The following is a 24,114-nucleotide window of genomic DNA, read 5'->3' on the forward strand; positions in this document are numbered from 1 at the left end:
TGTTTGCTGCATGATTTAATTGTATTTTGTTTCTTCAGTTCAAACCAGGTGGCATCATTATACCTAAATTATGCCATCAGAAGCTATGTTCAGACAACTCTTCTCTTTGTATACTTGGTAATACAGTCAGTCAGCCTTCTGTATCCATAAAAGCAAACTTTGATTTTGCTATTATTATAAAGTACATTGTATATTATGGGACTTGCATGTTGGTAACTAAAGGTGAGGAGTGCGTGGAGCTAGAACTTGCATATACCAAGGGCCCACTGTATGTCCATTAAAGGGAAAGGTTTCCCCTGACATTAAGTCTAGTCATGTCTGACTTTGGGAGGTGGTGTTCATCTCAATTTCTAAGTTGAAGAGCTGGCATTGTCCGTAGACACCTCCAAGGTCATGTGGCCAGCATGACTGCATGGAGCGCCATTACCTTCTCACAGAAGCAGTACCTCTCACCATGTATAAATATGTGAGAGGAAGTTATAGGGAGGTGGGAGCAAGCTTGTTTTCTGCTGCCCTGGAGACTAGGATGCGGAACAATGGCTTCAAACTACAAGAAAGAAGATTCCATCTGAACATTAGGAAGAACTTCCTGACTGTGAGAGCTGTTTGGCAGTGGAACTCTCTGCCCTCGAGTGTGGTGGAGGCTCCTTCTTTGGAGGCTTTTAAACAGAGGCTGGATGGCCATCTGTCAGGGCTGCTTTGAATTCGATTTTCCTGCTTCTTGGCAGGGGTTTGGACTGGATGGCCCATGAGGTCTCCTCAAACTCTATGATTCTACCTATTGATCTACTCACATTTGCATGTTTCCGAACTACCAGGTTGGCAGAAGCTGAGCCTAACAGCTCAACCCACTCCCCAGATTTGAACTGCTGACCTTTCAGTCAGCAAGTTCAGCAGATCAGTAGTTTAACCCGCTGCACTGCTGGAGGGGCCTGTATGTTCATTGTGTGCGCACACACAATGATCCAAGATATCAATCCCTTGTTCCAGTTTTATGGCCTATGAAGTCCTCCAAAGCTCTCCACATCCTACCCTCAAATGTTAAAATATGTTGTGACATTTCCCTGCTGTCATCGGCTTCCTCCTGTGCCATCTCTAGGTTTTTCAATGAAGATATGGGTAGATACCTCATCAGACAAGGTTTTTTTTCCCCGTTCCAGTGCACTGCCTAGTCTGGTAACACTGGTGGATAATGTGGGAAACCATGGGGCAATGCCCAACTTCATCCCCTTATTATTCTGGGTTGTGGACCACGACATTTCCCCGCTGTCATCAGCTTCCTCCTGTGCTGTCCCTAGGTTCTTCAATGAAGATATGGATAGATACCTCATCAGATGGGGATTTTCCCCCATCCTAGTGTATTGCCAGGATGAAGCCCTATGGAGACCTGCCAGAAGTAGCTCTGCATCATATAATGGGCTGTGGTAGCGTGGCGAAAAACTGATCTGATGTGGTTGTAAGTTGCAACCACTGTTGCCATTCAAATTCAGTCTTCCATAATAATGCCAGCATCTGATATGCATTTAACTTTGGACTACTCCAAAGATAGAAGAAACAGAATTGAAGTTATAAATGAGACAAAGACAACTTTTCGATAATAGGTTTATTAAAGAAGTGATTTCTGGATACAAATGTGATGCAAAATGTACTTTTACTTGTTATTATTTATTTACAATGTTTCTTAACCCAAAGACTTCCTGGATAATGTATGAAAGCATGAATAAAACTATGAATGCATGGATATAAAAACAAGGCACTCTTCCCCTTTTTGAATTCATATAGAAGATCGTGCATTGAATTTTGCCCATTTGAAAAAGGGTCATGTTTCCTCCAGAAAGAAGTCAGGTTGCTTTATTAAGGCAAACACTTACTGACTGAGAGTTTTTTTCCCTCACTCTTCTTTTATTAAATAGGGTCAATGTTTTTATTTTAAATTTTTAATGAATTGTTTTTAAATTCAATTATCTGTGCTAAGTCTCTGGAGATACAGTGTTAACTACTCAGATGAATAAATGAAAAGAGGAATGCTCATGCTAAGCCCTGCATTGAAAACAAAAAAGGCAAAAAAAAAAAAAAAAGGAAAACTCCAGCTGGATTGATAGAAATTATTTTCTAGAGTCAGTGTGGTGTAGTCGTTTGAGTGTTGGAGTAGGACTCTGGCATTAAATCTACAGTGATGTACTCCAAGAAATCCTCCTAGAGATCCCTCTGGAATTAGAACAGTATATTTATCCATCTCAGCTAAGACCATCAACGTTGCCGTCCAAGCATATGGTTAGGTTACCATTGTCAAATCTTATAATATCTATACCTATATCAGACTTGCTGGAGTGATCAGATAATGCAATAATTTTCCCAAACTTTTTTTTTACTCTTCCACAAAATAAAACTACAAATCCCAGGACTCCATAGGATAATGATCCCATAGCACTTTGTCCTCCAAAGCACTTTACATTTTTTTTTAGGTCTGCTCGTATGCCCTTCCACAAATGCCACTATCACCTTTTCGTCCATGTCCCAGCATTATTTCCATTTTAACTTTACATTTGGCCTTCCCACTGATTTTAATTGCGTGTTGTCTTATTGATAATGTTGTATATTTTATTGTCTCTGTTTTTATTTTAATTGCTTGTACTATTGTTGTTTTGCTTGTATTGTATTCGGCCTCGGCCTCATGTAAGCCGCACAGAGTCGCTTGGGGAGATGGTAGCGGGGTACAAATAAAGTGTTGTTGTTGTTGTTATTATTATTATTATTATTATTATTATTATTATTATTATTGGATGCAACCTTAGCAGTAAAAGTGATACCAAATAGCTATAACTGTAGAGTGTAACTACACTCTAAGAGTATTTCATATATACTCACTGTGAACAAAAAATAGATTTGTTTTTTATGCTTTTTGCTACCAGGTTCCATATTATTGTGAATGGTGTGGATTTGGAACTTTTAAAAGATTGATTCAAAAACTGACTAGTCATGGACATTGCAATTGCAGGATAAAGGGGACGTATTGAAGAATAAACACATACCTTTTCAACAGCTTCCCAAACCTAATCCTAACCCTAATCCTACAGGAGTACAATGCCTCACTGGGAAGCCAACCCTTTCCTTTAGGATAACACTTTACTTTTTCTCCTACTGAAGGATGGTATGAGAAAATAAACTGTGTGCAGTCAGAAACATCACCTGGCCTAAGCAAATATGTCATGTGATCTACATATCTAGAATGAGGAGTTGCTTGCTTGCTTGAATCTCTATTGAAATGTTTATTTCTAAAGAACTGACTCCATGACTGAAAAACCCACCATGAAAATGCCAGTGTGCTCTTTTCTACATTACTTTTCTATTTCAGTTTTAGCCACCAGCAATTCACATCCCACATAACTAAGTGAATGTGAACTGTTACGTTGGTTGGTGAGGGTTTCCTATTTTTCATGCCTTGAGCCACTTTAACAACAGTAAACTGAAAACAACGCAATATCAGCATGACATTTTTAAAGTGTAACACTTCAAAATAATGATGTATTTTAAAACCTGTCTTTTCTCCCACCTTCCTTCTTTGATATAATTTAGGTTACTTCCTCTACGAAAGAGTGCCCTTTCTAACATGATGTGCTCAAAGTATCGGTCCCTACTTAGCATAAGCATTATGAGCAACTTTTACGTACCAGCTAGCAAAGTTTAAGAGTCCTCTGGGAACTTGACTGAATCAAGCTGTCATCATTTCAGCGCAGCTTTGAGTCAGACATCTGACAGCAGGGGAGATAAGACAATGAGAGATTCTGAGTCATGCTGTACAGAGCGGTGGAGGAGGGAGCAAGCATGAATGAGTGGAAATGGCACAGTGAGTGCAGTCATTTCTCCTGAACAGAATAGCATTTATTTTTAGTTCTCTAAAATGAAGAAAGAGAATATACATATATGTTGCTTTTTAAATCTGTTAGGGATACATTTGGGGATGCACTGTAGATAGTTGCCTACTGGGTTGTTTCCCAACTGTTAAAATGTGGGTTCTTCTACTATGGCTGTGCACAGCAGCTGGGATTCCAAAAAACTGAGCTCATTTAGGAAAGCAATAACTGCATTAATCGTTGGGAAGGAGACTGGGGAGGCACAATTAAACTCAGCTCTCCCATCTCCTTTCACCCTACAATTGATTGGAACTATTGCTAACTTCCAATGAGTCAAGGGGAGTAAACTACACACACAGTGGCTATACGTGGGCATGCTTAAGTAGGTGGTTATGCAATTGCTTATGATAGTAGCTAGAATTCTGTAAGGGATGTAAACATGGAAAGTTTTGCAAAGCATCCCAAAAAGTTGGGTAACTGACATATTCTGCTTATGACACAGAAGCAGAGTTGTGCAGTTTAACAATAACTTGTCTTTGCCACCTGTGCATTCTGCATTACATGTTTATGTTATGCATCCTGTAATTTGCATTGCAATTGTGTATTGTGCATTGCACAATGGTACCTACTAGCCATTGACATGTGTTGCACATTGTTGCTAATCTTCAAGGAGGTTGCATAACACTCAGCCTATCCCTGTACAAAAGTATTTACACCACACTAAGGGGATGCTGGACTGAGACCAGTAGGTAGTTGCTAGATTTATACCATTAGAAAATGGAACAGAACAAGGTGGAGAAGATTTGAATATATGTTCTTTAAATAACTAAGGTAAATGTCTTTATTTATTTTATTTACATCATTTTTACCCCACCAATATCAACCCAAGGGTGACTCAGAGCGGTGAACAATTGGCACAATTCGATGCCATATATAAAATACATACATCAATAAAACTAAAACATCACATTACAATGTATCTAAAAACATCAAAAGAGTGAACAATAAAAAATTTAAAACTATGTTGTCAAGTTCCATCCTCATCCATTCTGTCATCTTAGCCGTTCCTAGGTCGATTTTCAATTCAAGTTTATCTGATTAAGCTGAGGCTCCAAAGGCTTGCTCAAAGAGCCAAGTTTTCAGGGGGTTTTTGAAGGTAAAGGTTTCTCCTGACATTAAGTCTAGTCATGTACCATTCTGGGGAGTGGTGCTCATCTCCATTTCTAAGCCAAAGAGCTGGCATTGTCTGTAGACACCTCCAAGGTCATGTGGCCAGCATGACTTCATGGAGCACCATTCTTTAAATATCTTGTATGAATTCTCTTAAATCTTTTATTAGTCCAGAGCTTGGAAAGTTATTTGCATTGCAAGCCCTGTGAATCTCCATCTAACCACAAATGTGTCTTCATATTCATTAGCCTCTCTTCTGAGTCTCCCAGGTAAGATAGGACAGGGTACAAAGGAATTATTATTATTATTATTATTATTATTATTATTATTATTATTATTATTACAGCTCCCCTTGTAAGCAAGAAAATGGTCACAAAGGCTGTAGCAATGATGCAGAGGGCCCACCCAAAATTGATTTTCCCTTTCTAAAAATTGATCTCTCTTTCAGCTCAAAAGTGGAAAAAGAGATCCTGTTTCTCCTATGCCCTTCAGGGCATCCCCTTTGCCTCATCCAATAATATTATAACAGCAGTCTTGTTGTTCTTAAATGCAAGTGCTATTTTAAACTTATGATTACTTGATACTGTTTGTTTTAGCCAGGTTGAACTCTTATAACCAAATCTAGGATGTAAATGCTATCAAAAAATCAATAAGACACAAGATAGAAAGTGCACAGAGATTTATGTCCAGTCAGAGATAGATAGATAGATAGATAGATAGATAGATAGATAGATAGATAGATGATAGATAGATAGTCATATAGAGTGATATAGATAAAAGTAAGATATAGATAGTGACATTGTGGCATAGATAGTAAAAATAATAGTAGTCAGATCTGATATCTATACGGTAAAACAACAGCAGTCACATTTTGAGTTTAAGAACAGAGCTGCAGGAGCTTATAGGATTTCCTTTTACAAAGATTTACAGGGGTAACCAAAGGAAAGGAAATTCAGTTTGTTTCAATAAAACGTTTTACTTTTTTAAAAAAACAAATCAATAAGTCACAGGACTAGAACTGTTTATGAATAGCTAGTTAGTTGAAATTAACTTCTTTCCCTAATAATATAGTGATACAAAAGAATTATAAAGATATAATTAACTGTTTATGAATAACTCATTACTTGAAATTAATTTCATACCCTTGTAATATAATGTCTAACTGCATTGGGGTATAGCGTGGTTTCCAGACAGTATGGTCGTGTTCTAGCAGCATTTTCTCCCGACATTTCGCCTGCATATGTGGCTGCCATCTACATCTCCACACAACACCCCAGTGATTCTGGCCATGAAAGCCTTCAACAATACATCTAGCTGCATTATATTATCATTGTATATAGTGAAGTTATAACAAGTGATAACTTCACTATAAGAAAGAAATAATAACTCCACAACTTCATTGTCCAACTATAACTGTAACTTTGAAACTACTATTATTATTGCAGTGCATGCCTCACTATATGATGCTGAAAAAATCTCATGGTCCATCTGTTGCCTTCTAATATGCCTCATGCAGCTGAATGAACATGTTCAGATTTCTTAAGCAACTAAAAGTAATTGTTTTTATTAAGATCAGGAAGCAACTAATCCGCCCCAAGTCCCTTTGGGGAGATAGGGTGGAATATAAATAAGGTTCTATTTTATTATTATTATTACTATTACTAACTACTGGGGACGTACACTTAAACTTTTGGAAAGGCATGACCTTTTAGAGATCATTACCTTTTGGAAAACCAGACTCTTAGTAACCTTTTGGAGAAAAATGGCATTCACAAACATGTGAAAATCATTACCTTTTATAAAAGTATGATCTTCCAGAAAAGAGCCAAAAACCCATTTGAGTAAAATCTTCTCTTCAGTAGTATATGTCCACATGTATTTATGCAAGGCAATTTGGTTTAGAATTGTTAGACTGATAACCTAGTTGTTTCTGATGTGTCAGGAACAGAGATTATGCCAAAGCACAAATTATAGCAGTTCTTCAGAAGTATTCTTTTCAGTGTCCAAAAACATCTACTCTCCCATAAAACATCTCATTTCCATATCATGCTCTCAAGATTCAAAATAGACTTCATTAAAAGTAACATATCTGGTTTACTCACAACCTTCATGTATTCAGTATACAGGTACATAACTTGCCAATCCAGTTACAGATATGTTTGAAGTTGTTTCTCTGTGCAGGTAACACACGGCATCTTTCTTATGTTCTTAACAGTCCAAAGTCTAAAGCATCTCATGGAGTCTGTGCTGTAATGGAGTCTGAAGTCTCTCAACAGTCCCAGATATGACCATGTGGTCTGCAGCCCCTCCCACAACCTCAAGAAACATAGAGTAAAGGGAAAGCTGCATACCAAAACATACACATACAATACAGTAAGCAAACAGAATAATATCCAAAACGAATTACTAGTGGAGGCTTGAAGAAGGTTGTCATTTCCAACATAAACTTAATTGCTAGTTGATCTAGACTAGACATGTGCATTTTACTTATAAATGTTGGTTTACTTTTAGTAGCTGATTCAGTGAATCTTCTGCCATTTGAAAGAATGATATGATCTATGTCTTTAAACAATGATAAATAATTACTTTTAAATAACAACTTTGAAACAAATAAAAACTATGTATGCTGCAAGTGAATAAGCTACAGCTATATTTAAGCAGAAAGAAATATTTTTAAAAGTATTAAAAAACAGGAAAAGACTCTGCAGGGTGAGTTGGGGAATACAGTGAAGGAGTCCAGAGATTACATTCTTGACTGGATCTGACATGAAGTCTTGAGGAAATGTAATATGCATTAGGTCATACTTCACAGTCTTGGCTGCTATGTCCAGTGGGACAAATGTGTAGCACAGGACATGTGAGAACTGCATAATACTATTAACCTTCACCTTAAGAAACAGAAATAACAGATTTTAGTGACAATGACTCATATGACTATCCCCTAACGTTTGTATAGAAGACATCAAAGATAAAGCTCTACTGAACATTATGTACATGCCTTCCTATCCTCTAGAAACAAGAAGAATTAAAGTTTAAAGCTTAAGCAAATGAAAGCAGCCAAAGGACCAACAAGTTCAGCTTCCTTCTGCAAGGCAGGAACATCCATGCTACAGTGTTGACTTGAGTTTCCCTGTCAGCTCTGTAACAGGGCAAGAAACAGTGGTGATATAGTGTATGATGTATCTGCAGACAAGATGGCCATGGGAATCTAATGCATGGCTGACCTTGGCCAGGTCATGACCCTCTCAGCCTCAGAGGAAGGCAATGACAACCTTGACAAGAAACTTTAGGAGAGGGTTGCATCAGTGAGCATCAGCTTGAAGGCACAAAAAAACAGATCAAACAAGGCCATCTGTATTGGGGTATTTCATCAAATTTTAAAACCTATTTAGGATTCAGCAGGCAACCATCCTCACATAAATTTGTATTCAACCTTTGTTTATAAAACTGGATTATGCCAGAGTACTAGTGAGCGATGGAAATGGAGCCAAGGGGCCACATACTCAGACCATTTTCAATACTTGTCCCATTTCTGGACACTACATTTCCACATTTTTAAAAAGCAGTGAGTGATCTGGACACCTGGAGCCTACATAAATAATGCGAGATAGAAAAAATAATACTTAAATGGAAGTCCATACCTCTTAAAGTCCCTGAGGAGATGAAAATCCTCATTTATGACTGGAAAACTGGAAGGACTGAAGCTCAAGGGCAGAGTTTCCAAAGCAGAACAAAACAAAAACAAAAAACAGGCCCACATGGACCATACAGTTTCCATCTGAATATTAATCTATAATTCACTGGTTCTTAACCTGTGGATCGTGGACAACCAGTGGGCCACGAGGACAAAAATCAGGTCCACGAGCCTCCTTCCTCTTTATATATTTTATTTATTTATTTATTTATTTATTTATTTATTATTTCCACTCCTTTTGAGCTGCCTGCCACTCCTTTCCAGTTGCTGACCATGGCATATGTTCTGTATCAGAAACTAGAGTTGATGTGGTCTATCCAGTGCAATTTTCTGAATCAGCACCCCAACCTGAAGCTAAAGTTGACCAAAAACTGATTTGTAACCTTTTTGGTACTAATGTTGGAGAGTGGTACATGGTCAAAGCGGTCCCTGGACAAGTAGTCCCTGGTCAAAAAAGATTGGGAACCACTGCTATATCTTCACATTAAAATGGGGGGGGGGGGGCTCGTTCTAGCAGGTGGTGACAAGACAATTTAGTAATAGACAAAAGTGAATCCAATAATGTACAGATACATAAAAATAGATGGTGTCGCATAAGATAACTTGGTGTAATGCCTTGTATGCGTACCATTGAAGTTTTGTTTAATGATATACAGTTCCTGTATTGTGATATTCTTTTCGAGCACGAAATACCTTGAAGAAGCTAAATATATGTAAGAAACTCATCAATATTATATTCAAAACAGATGGAGCAAACTGTCAGTCTTGGATAAGTAATTCACTTAGATCTTCAGATAAAGTCCTGAAGTAATACATTTCTTATTTTACTCTATAATTTAACTCTTTACCATTGCATCCATGCCCAATTTAGCAAGCTTGGAAAAGAGAAACAGGCTTAAATCCAATGTGGTGGTTAAAAAAAGACAGATGAATGGATCTTAGAGCAAATCAAGCATGAACTCTAGTGGAGATGACTAAACTCAGGCTTTTGGACTTTAGTCAAATCAATAGATGACGTGACTCACTGGAAAAGTTGTTTATGCTCACTAAAGTGGAAGGAAGTAGCAAAAGATGGACCCTGCACTAGAGGTTGATAGAAATTCATGGCAACTTGAAGGCACATACAGAAACATTTAGATTTCCCTGTGTGAGACATCTAGTGTCTAGCCCAACTACAAACGGAATTCAATAGAGTGGAAACATAGCAATTAAAGTGTGATCAAATTGTTATCATTGGAAGAATGAAAGAGATTTGTGAGTAAGAAAGCTGGCTATACCCACATCATGTTATAAGAAAAAACCCAGAAAATCTGATTTTTTTAACAAGAATAATGAGGGATTTACAATTATTGATGTGCTTGCTATTCTCTGCTGGAGCTATAGTCCATCATTTGAACCACAGCCCTGAAAGCAGCTAATAAGAAAAAGACTGAAGATTTAAGGACCTCTTCACACAGGGCACAATAGCCCTATTTTGCTGCTTTTATTCATGGCTTGGACAGTCCCTGCTGACATTCCTCCCAAAGTGGAGGGGAGTGCTCCACCACCACAGGGAGTAAAGTGTGTTTTGGGTAGCTATGACAGAGCTAACCACAATTTCCTTCTGTTTTCACTGTATGATTGCTACCCTTTCTCCCATCTGATGGACCTGTGTGGGCTCTAAGATCTGCTAGGGGGACCCTCCTCTTGGTCCTGCCTCCATCTCAAGCATGGTTGGTGGGGACAAGGGAGAGGGTCTTCTCGGTGGTGGCCCCTCGGCTTTGGATCAGCTAAACTGATTGCTATTCTAGTACTAGTACTAGAAGCACCCCAAATAAATAAATAATGTTGACACTTTAACTTGGTCTGTGGTTGGGATGTTCAACTTGGTTGTATAGCCCATTTTAATTAATAGCTACTGCTAGATTTTTATTGAACACCTTATCTAAATTAAGTTGGATTTTTGTTAATTTTTGTAAGTGTTGTTTTATGTTAATTGGTGTTGTTATTGATATATATAAATGCAGATGTCTTGTATTTTATGTGGTTTGTGTGGCACCATCATGTGCTGCTCTGTAAGCTGCCCAGAGTCTCTTCTGGGAGATGGTGGCGGGATATAGAGTTATTATTATGACTATTATTTTTTATTATAAGAAGGGAGGGTGCACAGGGCACCATGAGCCACCCCGTACACCTTCCCTTTTGCTGGCAATGACATGGCCCAAAAGGGCCGTGTGAAGAGGTCCTTAATTGGTTTAATTATGCAGTTTTGGTGGTGGTGATTGAAAGCCACAGGAAAAGAGAGGATTATAGAATTTCAGGCAATGTATAATAGTAAAATAATTGTGTTATGCAGGCTTTAAAAAAAATGGGGGAAATGCAGCTGAAGTAATTTGAGAGATTTACATTTTTATTCACTCTTCCGAGTGAATGATTAAATAAGTACTCAGGTGGTAAGTGTATTTGTGTTTAATGAAAAAAACTTTAGTTTTCTATGAGTATTGTATGAATTGTTTGACTACATTTCTTTCAATTGGAATAACAATGTACCCTGTATTGTTTCCAGATAATACTACAATCCCTCATTTCCTGGAAACAATTATTACATATTTAAAGATTACAAAACCACTTGAAAATATTTTTTTTAATTCTGAAGCATTGTCAAATGTGCACTCCAAGATTCTTACATAAACAAACACATATCTGTCAGAAGACTTTGGTTCTTAGGTTAGGATCACATTTTTAAAAATGACTTTTGTGTAGCCTCCTTAAAAATGGTACATGTTATTTGACAGGATGCCCTATAGAAGATGGCAAGAGCTTGTTGTGCTGCTCCTCTGGAACAAAAAATAATGGATTCAAAACAGAAAAAAAAGAATCTGTGCTGGCATGGCACTGCCAGGAGATTTGAATTCCTTTTCTTGCACTGCTAGTTTGCATGAATCTATTTAAGCCATGCATTTTGCAATAAGGTAGCTTCCCTCAGGTTGCAACCATAGGGCCAACAGCTTGGCAATCATCGTTTGAATCTTTAGACCTGCCTCTTCTCCCAGGGTTTTGGAGGAAAAGGAGGACTTTGATCAGTCTCACTGTTTGGAGCCTAACAGCAGGACGTGTGGGTCTCTCTCTCCCACCTGCACAAAGGCTTCACTTCTCACAGCTTTGCTGGGGGGAAAAGGAAAGGTTCCACAGCTTTGCTGGGGGGAAAAGGAAAGGTTCCACAGCTTTTGCTGAGGGTTAAAGAAATAGATACACAGTTCTGCTGGGGAGTAAATAAATAGTTCCTACAGCCTTCATGGAGAAACTAAAGGACACCTTTATGGATAGCCCGAGTGGCCTGGTAAGGGGCCACTCGGGCTATCCATAAAGCAGCTTGGAGCCGGGAGTAGAGGCTTCACGCCAGCAAGGTAAAGAGAGATTGAAAGGAACAGTTTACCACCTGTTTGCCTGCCCCCTTGTTGGCAGATTGAGGAAGCTACCGGTTTTCCAAGGTTATAAAGTGTTTAATTCATTTGTTTGAAGATTTAAGCCCAAATAAAGAACTTTGTTGAATCTATCTTGAGCCTCAATAAAACTTTGTGTTGGGAAATCTAAAGGGCCCTTCAGCTGAGGCACCCCGGCATCCCATTGAGCATACAGAGAGCACGTCCCGTAAACAGACATTATTTCAGGCCCAACGTGCAACAGCACAGAATCCATCCAAACATTAGTGCTTTAATGTACGTCCTATTTGTTTCAAATTATATTTTTCATTGCTTCTAACATCAAATAGAAGCACTTCAACCTTCCCAAAAATCAACCCTAAGCTATGGTATCCTTTGAGACTTCCTGCCTGACCTAAGGGCTTCATACTTCAATCAGTACTGAAGGATTTATGTTCTGCACAAGGCGGTTATGCTGTTGATGAGGAGGAAGTCTATTGCAAGGCTCTTCCCTTCTATGCTTTTCAGCATCAACACTATGATGTAACCTTTACCTAATTTCAGGGAGTCTCTATATTACTTTCAATAGTTCTCTGCAAGTAATCATTATCTTCTTGAGTAAATATCTAGATGGTGAGATGGAAAGAGGGATGATAGAAAGAAAAGAGAGCAACAGGAATGAAATGAAAGACACTAATCCATCTACTTTTGCTTTCTGCTATCATCCATTCCTCTTCATCATAAGGTTCTCAACATTATGTGGTCGCTAAAGTATTCCTGAGGAGGCATGACACAAAAATGTTGCTTTCTTCTGATATACATAATACAATTAAGAGAGGTCATCTCACAATTGGGGGGGGGGGGTTAATTGACGTCAATAAACTGATTAACTCGGCTACTTGTCTTTCTGTCTACTTCAGATGAGGTGGTTGAACTACTTGATGTTGGGATTTACTAACAGAGCAGAATTGCTAACAAAGCTTAATCGCATCAAGGCAGAAATACTGTTATTAAACCATTCATCTGACTAAGGCTCTGGATTAATAGTGCCACTCTGTTTGGCTTTGGTCAGTGTTTATCTGGAGTGCTTTGTCCAATTATAGGCATTACAGCTGAAATAGAATATAAACAAGTGGGAATTTGCCGAGAAAAAAGCTACCAAGGTAGCAGGAGGTCAGGAAAACAAGTCCTATGAGGAATGGTTGGAGAATTGGTATGTTCAACCAAGAGCAGATACACTAAAAGCTTTTCCTTTCAGTATTAGTTGTTTTACAGTGGAACTGGCTGCTACAGAAAGTGGTGTGCTCTCCTGCAATGAAGGTTTTTAAGCAGTGTTTGGGTAACAACTATCACTCTAGTGTGCCTTCATTGTGGTTGAAGCCATCTCATTTCCAGAATAAGTCAGCCACAGCTTTCTGATAATTTGTGTACAGTATTTCAGGTAAAAAGTTAAACCTTACTTTCAACCAAATGTTTTTGTCATTGCTTACATATGTTAACTATTCTACTTTTCTGATTTAATTTGGTATTTTGGTCCATATACATTTTTTTTGGATTTAAAGTTACACAGTATTAACTAAATTTGTTTCAAAAATGCAAACATCATCGGGGACTTGTTGGGACTAGTTTCATTCTAGTGTGATCTTGAACCAGTCAGTCTGAGGAGGAGTTCCATATAGATAACATGAAATTACGAGAAGAAAAGTGGAATATAAATATAACAAAGCAACAGGTATTGAGAGGTGGTACCAGACCTTCTAGGAAATACTTTGTACTCAGATCCACATTAAACAGCAGCTATTCAAATACTGTGGAGTTACTCTGGCATAGTTGTTTGAGTATTGGACCATTACGCTAGATAAGAGTTTCAATCCACACATGGCCATGAAAATCTCTTGGCAAGTCACAGACCCTTAGTTTCAGAAAATTCCATAATAGGCTCACCATAAGTTGACCAAAGTTAAAAATTACTTGAAGGCACACAACAGCAACAACAGCAATGTTACCAACAACAACAACCAATAAAAATGAAATGCACAGATATAGGATGGGTGATATAGGGTGGGTGATGGCTTGAAAACAGTACATCTGAAAGGGATCTGGAGTCTTAGCAGACTTCAAACTAAATATGAGTCGGTATGATGCAGCAGCTGAAAAAGCCAATGAGATCCAGGTCTGCATCAATAGAAGTATAGTTCTGTACTGGTCAGACCTCATCTGGAATAACACTGTCCAGTTCTGGGCACCACAATTCAATAAGGATATTGACAAACTGGAACATGTTCAGAGAAGGGCAACCAAAATGATCAAAGGTTTAGAACCCAAGTCTTTTGAGGAAAGGCTTAAGGAACTGAGTATATTTAGCTTGGAGAAAACAGGCCAAGAGGGACATGATAGCCATGTTTAAATATTTAAAAGGATGACTTGTTGACAAGGGCATGCTTGTTTTCTGCTGCTCTGAAGACTAGAACACAGAACAATGGATTCAAATTGCAGGGAAAAAATCCACCTCAACATTAGGAAGAACTTTCTGGTGGTAACAGCTGTTTGGCAATGGAATACGCTGCTCCAAAATGTGGTCTCCGTCTCCGATGACCATCTGTTAGGGGTGCTTGGATTCTGCATGGCTGGGTTTGGACTGGATGGCTCTTGTGGTCTCTTCCAACTCTATGATTCTAAGTACTGTGGCATCAATCTTCCATAGCTGATTCCCCATGAATCAGTTTGAATATCTTGTCAGCAATGAAATTCATAGATGCTCATAATGTGCTAGACAGAAAACATTATTTCCATTTTGCATGACAAAACAACAACAGTGTTCTTCATCACCTTTTGCTTAAGTAATACAAACAACATTGCAAACTGACAGTTCCATTCATCGAGCTTTTGCCAAAGCTTGGCAGCAAGCATAGTGGGAAAGCTTTCTGACAGAAAGCAGCTTCCATGTATGATAGAAATGCAAAACAACACATTCACCCCATCACTGTGGAAATAGACTTATGAACATCTTCATAGGCACAGCACATATGCATTAGCAACAAAACAGTAGGAGATGGTGAAGAAAAAGTTTCAGGAGGCATTTGTTGCTGTAGTTCTCAGAACGGAGTATTTGGAATTATCCTTCTATCGGCATGAATAATTTTTCAGCAATTCTGAGCAACAGTGCAATGTGTTGTTTCCTGACCTCAAGTGTGTTTCTTTTACATTCTGAAACATATTAGAACAAAACTTGTCATTTTCTCTCTGTGTGTCTTTTAAAAAAATAGTGTCATAGTACATTATAATATCCGCGAAATGGACCTTTTGCACTATAACACTGTGACCAGAATGTAGTATGGGAGATACACATACAGAAGTACCATAGTTATGGCATTGTGTAGTGGCTCAGCACCCCCAATCTCTTCTTACTGGCCAGCAACAACTGCAACCAATGTTGATCAGAAACAGTTGACTGATGACCCCATCCTCTTCTATAAGGGATCTCCAGTGCAACAGGCAGAAGTGTCCTTATTGCAATTCCTTCAGCTCTCAAAGACTGCTTGTGAAAGTGGTGGGTGGGATCATCGGACAGCTGCTTTTCAATCAACAGGATCCCCATTAACTGCAGCAGCTGCCACCTGGTAAATGAGGATTGGGAACATTGATGATCCCTTAAACTAGGGCTTATGTAGGGTTCAAGAATACATAACAGTCATGAATAAGCCCCCGGTGGTGCAATGGGTTAAACCCTTGTCCTGGCAGGACTGAAAACCAGTAGGTTGAGAGCACGGATGAGCTCCCTCTGTCAGCTCCAGCTCCCCATGCAAGGAAATGAAAGAAGCCTCCCACGGGATGGTAAAACATAAAAAAACATCCAGGTGTCCCCTAGGCAACGTCCTTGCAGACAGCCAATTCTCCCACACCAAAAGCGACTTGCAGTTTCGCAAGTTGCTCCTGACACGAAAAGAAAATTAATGCTGTAATTTTTGCTGTAACTCAAGTTTTTTGGGAGGGGGGATAACAAAAAAAAAAGAATTTGCCATTCTAGGATCTAGGATCATACCCCAGTCTTTAGAAGTTTCAGAAAAAGCCAAGGATTGCTCTAAGATATTACTACAAACAGCACTCAAAACAAAGCAAAGAATAGATGCAACAACATATGGCAAAACCAAAGGAATTATACTGCAATATTAGACCAATCTGGAAGAGCCCTATATGAGTTGTTAATATACATCCCAGAACCAGGTTCAAAATGCCAGAAAAAGAGATATGTGTGTGATTTATTAAATGAGAGATTTGATTCTATTTACTGGCATGAGTAATATATACATTTAGCTCCCACTGATCATTTACTGCAATTCAAAGCTAGCTTAAAATTGCAGTGGCTAAACAGTAAACTCCTACAAAAACACACAAAAGAAATCCCTTAGTGTACATCAATGCTCTGTGGTCTGTGTCATTGCCGTTCAGGTCTCAAACTGGTTCCAGGATTTGCTAAATAATTATCTGCACAGTGAAACCACTTTCTTCAATATTGGTTAGAATATACATTAAATGGTCAGTGTAGATGTAGCCTCAGTTGTGTTTGCTCTAGCAAAATATTTTCAGGATCAAGACCTTTGTATCATTTGTAGTGGTTGATATACCAGAAGGTTGAGATGCAGTCTGGACATCATACTTTTACGTGTAATGTAGCATAAGACATGGAAAATGTTTCTACTCCTGTACTATGTCCTACCTGTTCTCATCATGCACACAAAGTCCCATCTTTTGTGGGGAGAAATTATAGTTTTTTGCTTCTTCAACATATGAGAAGTGGGAGCTTGAAAATGATTAGGCATCATAGTAGCGATCTGTCCTGCTTTTTGAGCATTGTCATTAAAGCAGTGATCTCAGGTTTGCAGCTTGGCAACCTAATTCAAACCAGGAGTGATATTTGATTAGTCTTCCCTGCTATAAATATCATTTCTCTCACCTCATTCTTCGCAGAGTCCATCAGAAGCGTCAATGATGATGATAATGGCAAAAATGAATCCCACTTTTGCCTCTTTTCCTCCCCTGCCTGCATCCCTGGCAACGCTGCAAAAACAGCCCTACCTGGCAATACATTTTAAATCATCTTGGAGAGCAATTTAGGTTGGAAAAGCTCAGCTTCCACATTGCATGCCATTCTACTCTTTTTCCTAATTAAACAAAGTTGAAATGAAGTCAGGCATTTATTATAGCTCATTTCCTATTACAGGCTTTTGTAATTGTCACTCTCTGTAGAAAAATCCACACCAAAATGTCAGAAGGAAGAGGATCACTCTACTCTTGCTTTTCTCCATTAGTGAAGAAGTCACATAAGTTAGATTGGGTTTAAAGATGACCCAGAGAGGGATTCCTGCCTATTTATTTATTTACTATATTTATATGCCACTCTCTCTCAGAGCAGCTTACAACCTGGCAATATTCAATGCCACACATTTATTGAGAGTGATCTTAAATGGATCACCTTTCTCAGCCTTTGTCAGTCCTCCTCTTGACAAAGGCTGAGAAATTGGAGCAATGGGAACTTAGAACCAGTAAAGCAAAAGTATACTGCTAAATTCTATTGTCTCAAGGCTGGCTCAAGATATTTCACTACTTAAAAATGATAGTGAGTAATATTCTCTCCTTTTCCCTCCCATACTGTAGTGTAAAGCTATAAGGTTTTTATTCTATGCTTATTCTTTCAATAACTCAATTCCAAGAAGTGCAGAGTTCATAAAACTGATTATAGAATTCTATGGAGCTCATTCCATGGATTCTGGGCTCCATTTCCAAGTACTTAGAGGCTATCATATGATGTAAGGGCACTTCTGGTGGAGCTCCATAGGACTCTACTTCAGAAGTGCATGGAAACAGAACCCAGAATGCATTTTGAGGAGTCAGGTGATACCTGGCTCCAAATGGGTAAAGCTGGTGAAAGACGCACCTAGGCAAGGAAAGGACATCAAATCGTTGGCAATCCCAGAAGACAGACCTCAGTTAGAGGGAACGGAGTATGGCAGTTTCTTCTGCTTTACCCCCGCTCATGGTATGAGGTCATGCACTCAGTTTGCCCAAATAACCTTGTTCTGCCTGGCTCTCCAACTGGGAAAATAAGTAGAAAGTAGCCTCAGCAAATGAAGAAAGGAAGTAAAGCCTAGTTCTCAACCCGAGGGTCCCCAGATGTTTTGGCTTTCAGCTCCTAGAAATGCTACAAACTAGTAAACTGGCTGGGATTTCTGGGATTTGAAGGCCAAAACATCTGGGGACCCATAGGTTGAGAACCTACAATATGACCCTGTATCCACAAGGGATGTGTTCCCAGATTTTTTGTGCAAAAACATGAATGATAGCAAACTCTAGTGAAATGGACTACTGGACCAAGAATGGGGACATATTTTATCAAGTGTGGTTAAATGACACCATTGATACCAATCCCATGGATGTGGGGACCATATTGGATATAGTAAGCTACACAAAGATGTGGAGACTATGAGATGGAGAATCACTGGGGTTTATCTATTTACTTATCTCATATAAATCCATTACAGATTTGGTGTTTTAATTGCTCACATATACTTCTTATGTACTCAAGGTAGAAAAGTGTTTTTAGTGCCTGCTCCTGGAATAGTAATAAATTTTAAAAAGAGCAACTTGTTGCCCTAGCATTGTAGCCAAAAGGTGAAGAACAAACTTCACCCTGCTAATAAGGATCAGTACTGACCATGTTAGAGACACAAAATTAGCATAACACAACAATGCGTGTGTTTCTTACAATTGTGCAGTAATTTAGGCTGAGAAATGGTCACTGGCCGAGGTTATGTAATGAATCACATTGAAATCTACTCTTTCAAATCCTAGACTGACACTATACTTTAGTTCTTAGCCATTAAATTATGAAGTCCTTGCTATGTGAAGAAATGGGTATATCCTTCCATTTTTGTAACCCCTAAAACCTCCAGTCTAAAAGCATACATCTATAGCTCAAACACAAGTTTAGAATCAATTCAGGAAACACACATTTGTGTGAATGCCTGTTCTTCAGGTCAGAGACCACTTTTGGTGATATGAGAATCCTGGAGCACATCATTCTGTGACTGTTGGAGATTTCTTTGAGTCTTATGGTTTCTCTGAGTTCTGTTCAATTGTTTTTTTTCTTCCTGAAATCAAAACTGCATGTCTTGGGTCCTTGAGGGAAACGGACAAATGTCCATTCAACAGGTGTGACCCCTGTCATTTTCAAATGACTTGTTGATTGTGAAGGCGGGGATTCCATTGGTCATTTCCATTCTAAGTAATTCACTGGTTGTCCAACAAGGGATATAAATCAAACTATCATTTGTGATGGTCGATATTAGCACAACTAATAATCTCCAGGCAGGCCCTGTTGTCATTCTGCCATTGCAAAGTTTAATGAATTTCAGAGAACTGGAGAAAGAGAACACTCAAGAAAAGGTCATGAATTAATGAGTTTTCATTAAAGCCACAGACAGGGGATTCTAGGAAAGGTGGCTGTTATCAGTCTAAAGCTGTACAAAAAGCTGAAGAAATACATGGCCATCCTAACCTGATTTGTTTGTTTGTTCTGAATAGATGGTTTTGAATTGATGGTTTCCAAGTTAAATTTGAAAACCATGAAATGAAGAATATTTTCCAGATATTTTTGAACTTCAGCTTCTGTAACTACTCACCACTGATGGTGCTGGTTGGAATTAATGGAAATTTAGACCAGCAGCACCAGAATGGCCATAGTGTAGAGTCCTGATAAAGAGTCATCCACTAGAGCTCACATTAAGTGTATTATAACTTGTTTTAGTAAACACATACAAATGACAATAGAAAATTGCTTTAATTTTATCACACTAGCTAGAGCAGACATGAGCAAACATCAGCCCTCCAGGCGTTTTGAACTTCAACTCCCATAATTCCTAATGGCCTATCAGCTGTTGGGAATTATGGGAGTTGCAATGATCCATAAGGAAAAAATGGACCCCAACAACATAAAGAATTACAGACCTATATCGCTACTGAACATAGATTAAACAATCTTCACAAATATAACGGCAGAAAGATTGAAGTGCTTTTTGGCAACATGGATCCAAGAACAAACTGGTTTTTTACCTGCCAGAAATATCAAAGACAACGTACGGAACATAATTAATGTCCTGGAATATTATAAAGTCCATAATGAAAAAGAATTAGCTATTCTATCAGTCAATGCAGAAAAAGCATTCGATAATCTCAATTGGGATGTTTTAAAACTAACATTCAAAGAAATGGATGTAGGATACTCCTTTCTCAATGCAATGCAAGTAATATACAAAGATCAAGAAGCAAAAATTTGGATAAATGGGCAAGCAGTGGAAACAATAAAAATATAAAAGGGAACAAATTAGGGATGCCTGTTATCCCCACTGATATTTATAATGGCACTAGAAATTCTACTTAACATAAGAGAGGGTGATGAATTAAAACGACTAAGAATTGGCAAAGAAGCCTACAAATTGAGAGCTTTTGCAGATGATTTAGTATGCATTATTGAGGACCCAGAAAACAATTTAGAAAAATGGATAAACAAAAAAGAAGAATTCAGAGCAGTCTCAGGTTTCAAGATAAACAGAGAGAAATCAATATTACTAACAAAAATATATATAAAATAAGAAAAACTGAAGGAAACGTTAAGATTACAAATAGTAAAAAAAAATTAAGTACCTGGGAATTTACATTATGGCCAAGAATTCACAACTGATGCAGAACAACTACGACAGTAAATGGAAAGAAATTAAAAAGAACCTAAAAAAATGAATGACTTTAAAGCTATCTCTCCTTGGAAGAATCTCAGTTATAAAATCAAATGTCTTCCCAAAAATGATGTATTTATTTCAGAATTTACCTATAATTAGGAAGATACAAAGAATGGAACAAGGACCTAAAAAAAAATCTGGAACAATAAGAAACCCAGAATAAGCTTCACAAACTTAACCAACGATAGGAGAAGAGGAGGCCTCGGACTACCAAATTTAGGTTTATACTGTGAAGCTAGCACCCTATAATGGATAAAAGAGTGGTTAACCCTCAATAACAAGAAGACTCTGACATTGGAAGGCCATGATTTAGGAGCAGGTTGGCATGCATACCTTTGGTACGAAAGGAAGGCAATAGAAAAAAACTTTGGAAACCATTTTATCCACTCTGCCTTACTGAAGATATGGACCAAACACAATCAAAGAATACACAAGAAGGCCCCACTTTGGCTATCCCCATTGGAGGCATGCCAAAGGAGAGAACTTGGATGGAGTATCTAGCCAACTTACAAAGACATACTCAAAAAAGAAAACTAGGAATGGAAAATGAGAACACGAGAAGAATTAAGCCAAAAATGTTCAAACATGACCTGGTTTCAATACTACCAAATGAGAAACTATTACAGGAAAGACTCTGCCCTAGGTTTTGAGGAGGGGACCTCAGTATGGCAAAAGATTTTTGGAAGTGAAAAAAAAGACCATCACTAAAGTTTATAAACAATTGTTAGAATGCAATACTAAGAAAAAACAAATCAAACACGGCATGGTAAAATGGGCCAAAGACATAGGAAGATCTATACCACTAGAGGATTGGGAGTCAATTTGGAATAATAAACTAAATTATACATACACATTCGAATTGAAAGAAAATTGGATAAAAATTATGTACATGACACCGAAGAAGATTGCTAAATTTACCAAAGATACAAATGATCAATACTGGAAGTGTGGAAAATGTGAGGGATCTTTTCTACATATGTGGTGGACATGTACAAAAGCTGAGGTCCAAAGAAGGACAAGAGAACTCAAGAACATCTGGTGGACAAAGAAGGCTGAAGAAATCCAACACCTGGCAGATACCCATAATGCTTTTTCAGCATTCAGATATGAGTATAAATTGCACTAGACTTCTGTCACCATCATTTTCCTATTTATTTATTTATTTATTTATTTCTGTTGCTTATACCCCGCCCTTCTCACCCCCAAGGGGGGAATCAGGGCGGCTTACAAAAAGAAGGCACAATTCGATGCCTTATCCAAATACATACAATTATAAAAACAATTACAATAGTTAAACAATTAACGAATTAAAACATCAGTATATAACACAATAACACAACAATAAACAGTCTCATGGTCAGTGTCTCGAGTTCCATAGGTCAATAGGTTTCGTCATTATTTGCCCATCATTATGGTCTTTCTTTTTTAGCTGCCAGAATTTCCAAAAGCCTGCTCCCACATCCAAGTTTTCAGCTTTTTCCTAAATGAGAGAAGGGAAGTTGCTGATCTAATCTCCCCGGGGAGTGAGTTCCACAGGTGGGGGGCCACCACTGAGAAGGCCCTGCTCCTCGTCCCCGCCAGTCTCACTTGTGATAAAGGCGGGGTCGAGAGCAGGGCCTCCCCAGAGGATCTTAAACTCCGAGGTGGGATGTAGAGGGAGATCCGTTCGGACAGATACACTGGGCCGGAACCGTATAGGGTTTTATAGGTCAAAACCAGCACCTTGAATTGTGCTCGGAATTGGATCGGCAGCCAGTGGAGCTGGCATAACAGGGGGGTGGTATGCTCCCTGTATGCCGCTCCGGTGAGCAATCTGGCTGCCTCCCACTGGACTAGTTGGAGTTTCCGAGCAGTCTTCAAAGGCAACCCCACGTAGAGTGCGTTGCAGTAATCCAACCGGGATGTGACAAGAGCATGGACCACCGTGGACAGATCCGACTTCCCAAGGTACGGTCGCAGCTGGTGCACAAGTTTTAATTGTGCAAAAGCTTTCCCGGCCACCGCTCTCATCATTTCCACCCTAAGTCACCTAAGTGATTATCCCTTGACAGAGGAGTCACCAGTTGCTGGTGGCAGAAATAATATGTTGGCCACAAATCAATACCTTGGGAAAATATCCATTCTTCTAGATTGGTTTGTTGTTTCACATACTGAGTTACAGCCACTATTGAATACCATCATTAGCTGAATTACCTTCAGCACAGGAAAGAAATAAAAGCAAAATTGGCTTTTTGAGGATCAAATCTTTTTTTAACCTCTTAAACTTTACTGCTATCATAGTCAGGAATTATTTCATTAGCTCTCTTTGGAAAATGTAATCAAAATGGAATGTAGTTAGTTGAGCTTTTAAACAAAGAGGCTAAATGCATTTTGAGGCACTTAAACATAAATGACTCATTTCCCTCAGTTAGTTCTTGAGCCAGAGTTCATCTTGAGGCTTCACAACTCCATAGAAATGAACATGCTCTTCTTTCAGAAGAACAACAATGTCTTATTCCTCTTTGTGTGTTTTTCATTGGCAGGGGAGGAATTAAGGGTTTGAGGAGGAACCTTGGCTTTCAGATATTTGAAAAACCCATTTTCACTTCCCCCTTGAATATTCAAATATCCTTTCCATCTCTATACAAGAATGCACTTTTCTTGCTTTTTTGTACTGCTTTGAGATTTTCCTTTGCTCACAAAATGTTCATAGCATCTCACAGAAAGGAGAAGGAACTGAATATTTTGTTCTCCTTGAATGATTGTTCCACCTCTTATCAAAGCCATGTTTCTGCACAAGTCATCTCTTTCCATATTCTTGATTTTCCCCAAACTCTATATGGTGTTGAGAGTTTTTAGAATCCCAGATACATTTTCTGGAGTCTTTAAAATATATGCTGATTTAAGAACCTAAGAAAAGGAAGATTTACCAGTCCAAGGTCCTACTTAGCCCGACATTCTATTCACAGGAGTCAACAGTTGTCATTGTTACGTTATGTGGATACCCTTTACCCCATTGTTTTATACCCATGATCTTAAATTCACTTGCCACAGTGTAGGAAAGGGGGATATAGCTGGTCGTACAGATAATGGATTGTAGCTTCCAGCATTTCTCACCATTGGCTGTGCTGGCTGGGGCTATTTGGCATTGTAATCAAAAATTACCTAAGCATGTATATTACCAACTAGAGATGCAGTTTTGGAAATTTTGAACTGGGTGATGG

This window comes from Anolis sagrei, chromosome 3, assembly GCF_037176765.1.
Source record: "Anolis sagrei isolate rAnoSag1 chromosome 3, rAnoSag1.mat, whole genome shotgun sequence".
In the NCBI taxonomy this organism is placed as follows: domain Eukaryota; kingdom Metazoa; phylum Chordata; class Lepidosauria; order Squamata; family Dactyloidae; genus Anolis; species Anolis sagrei.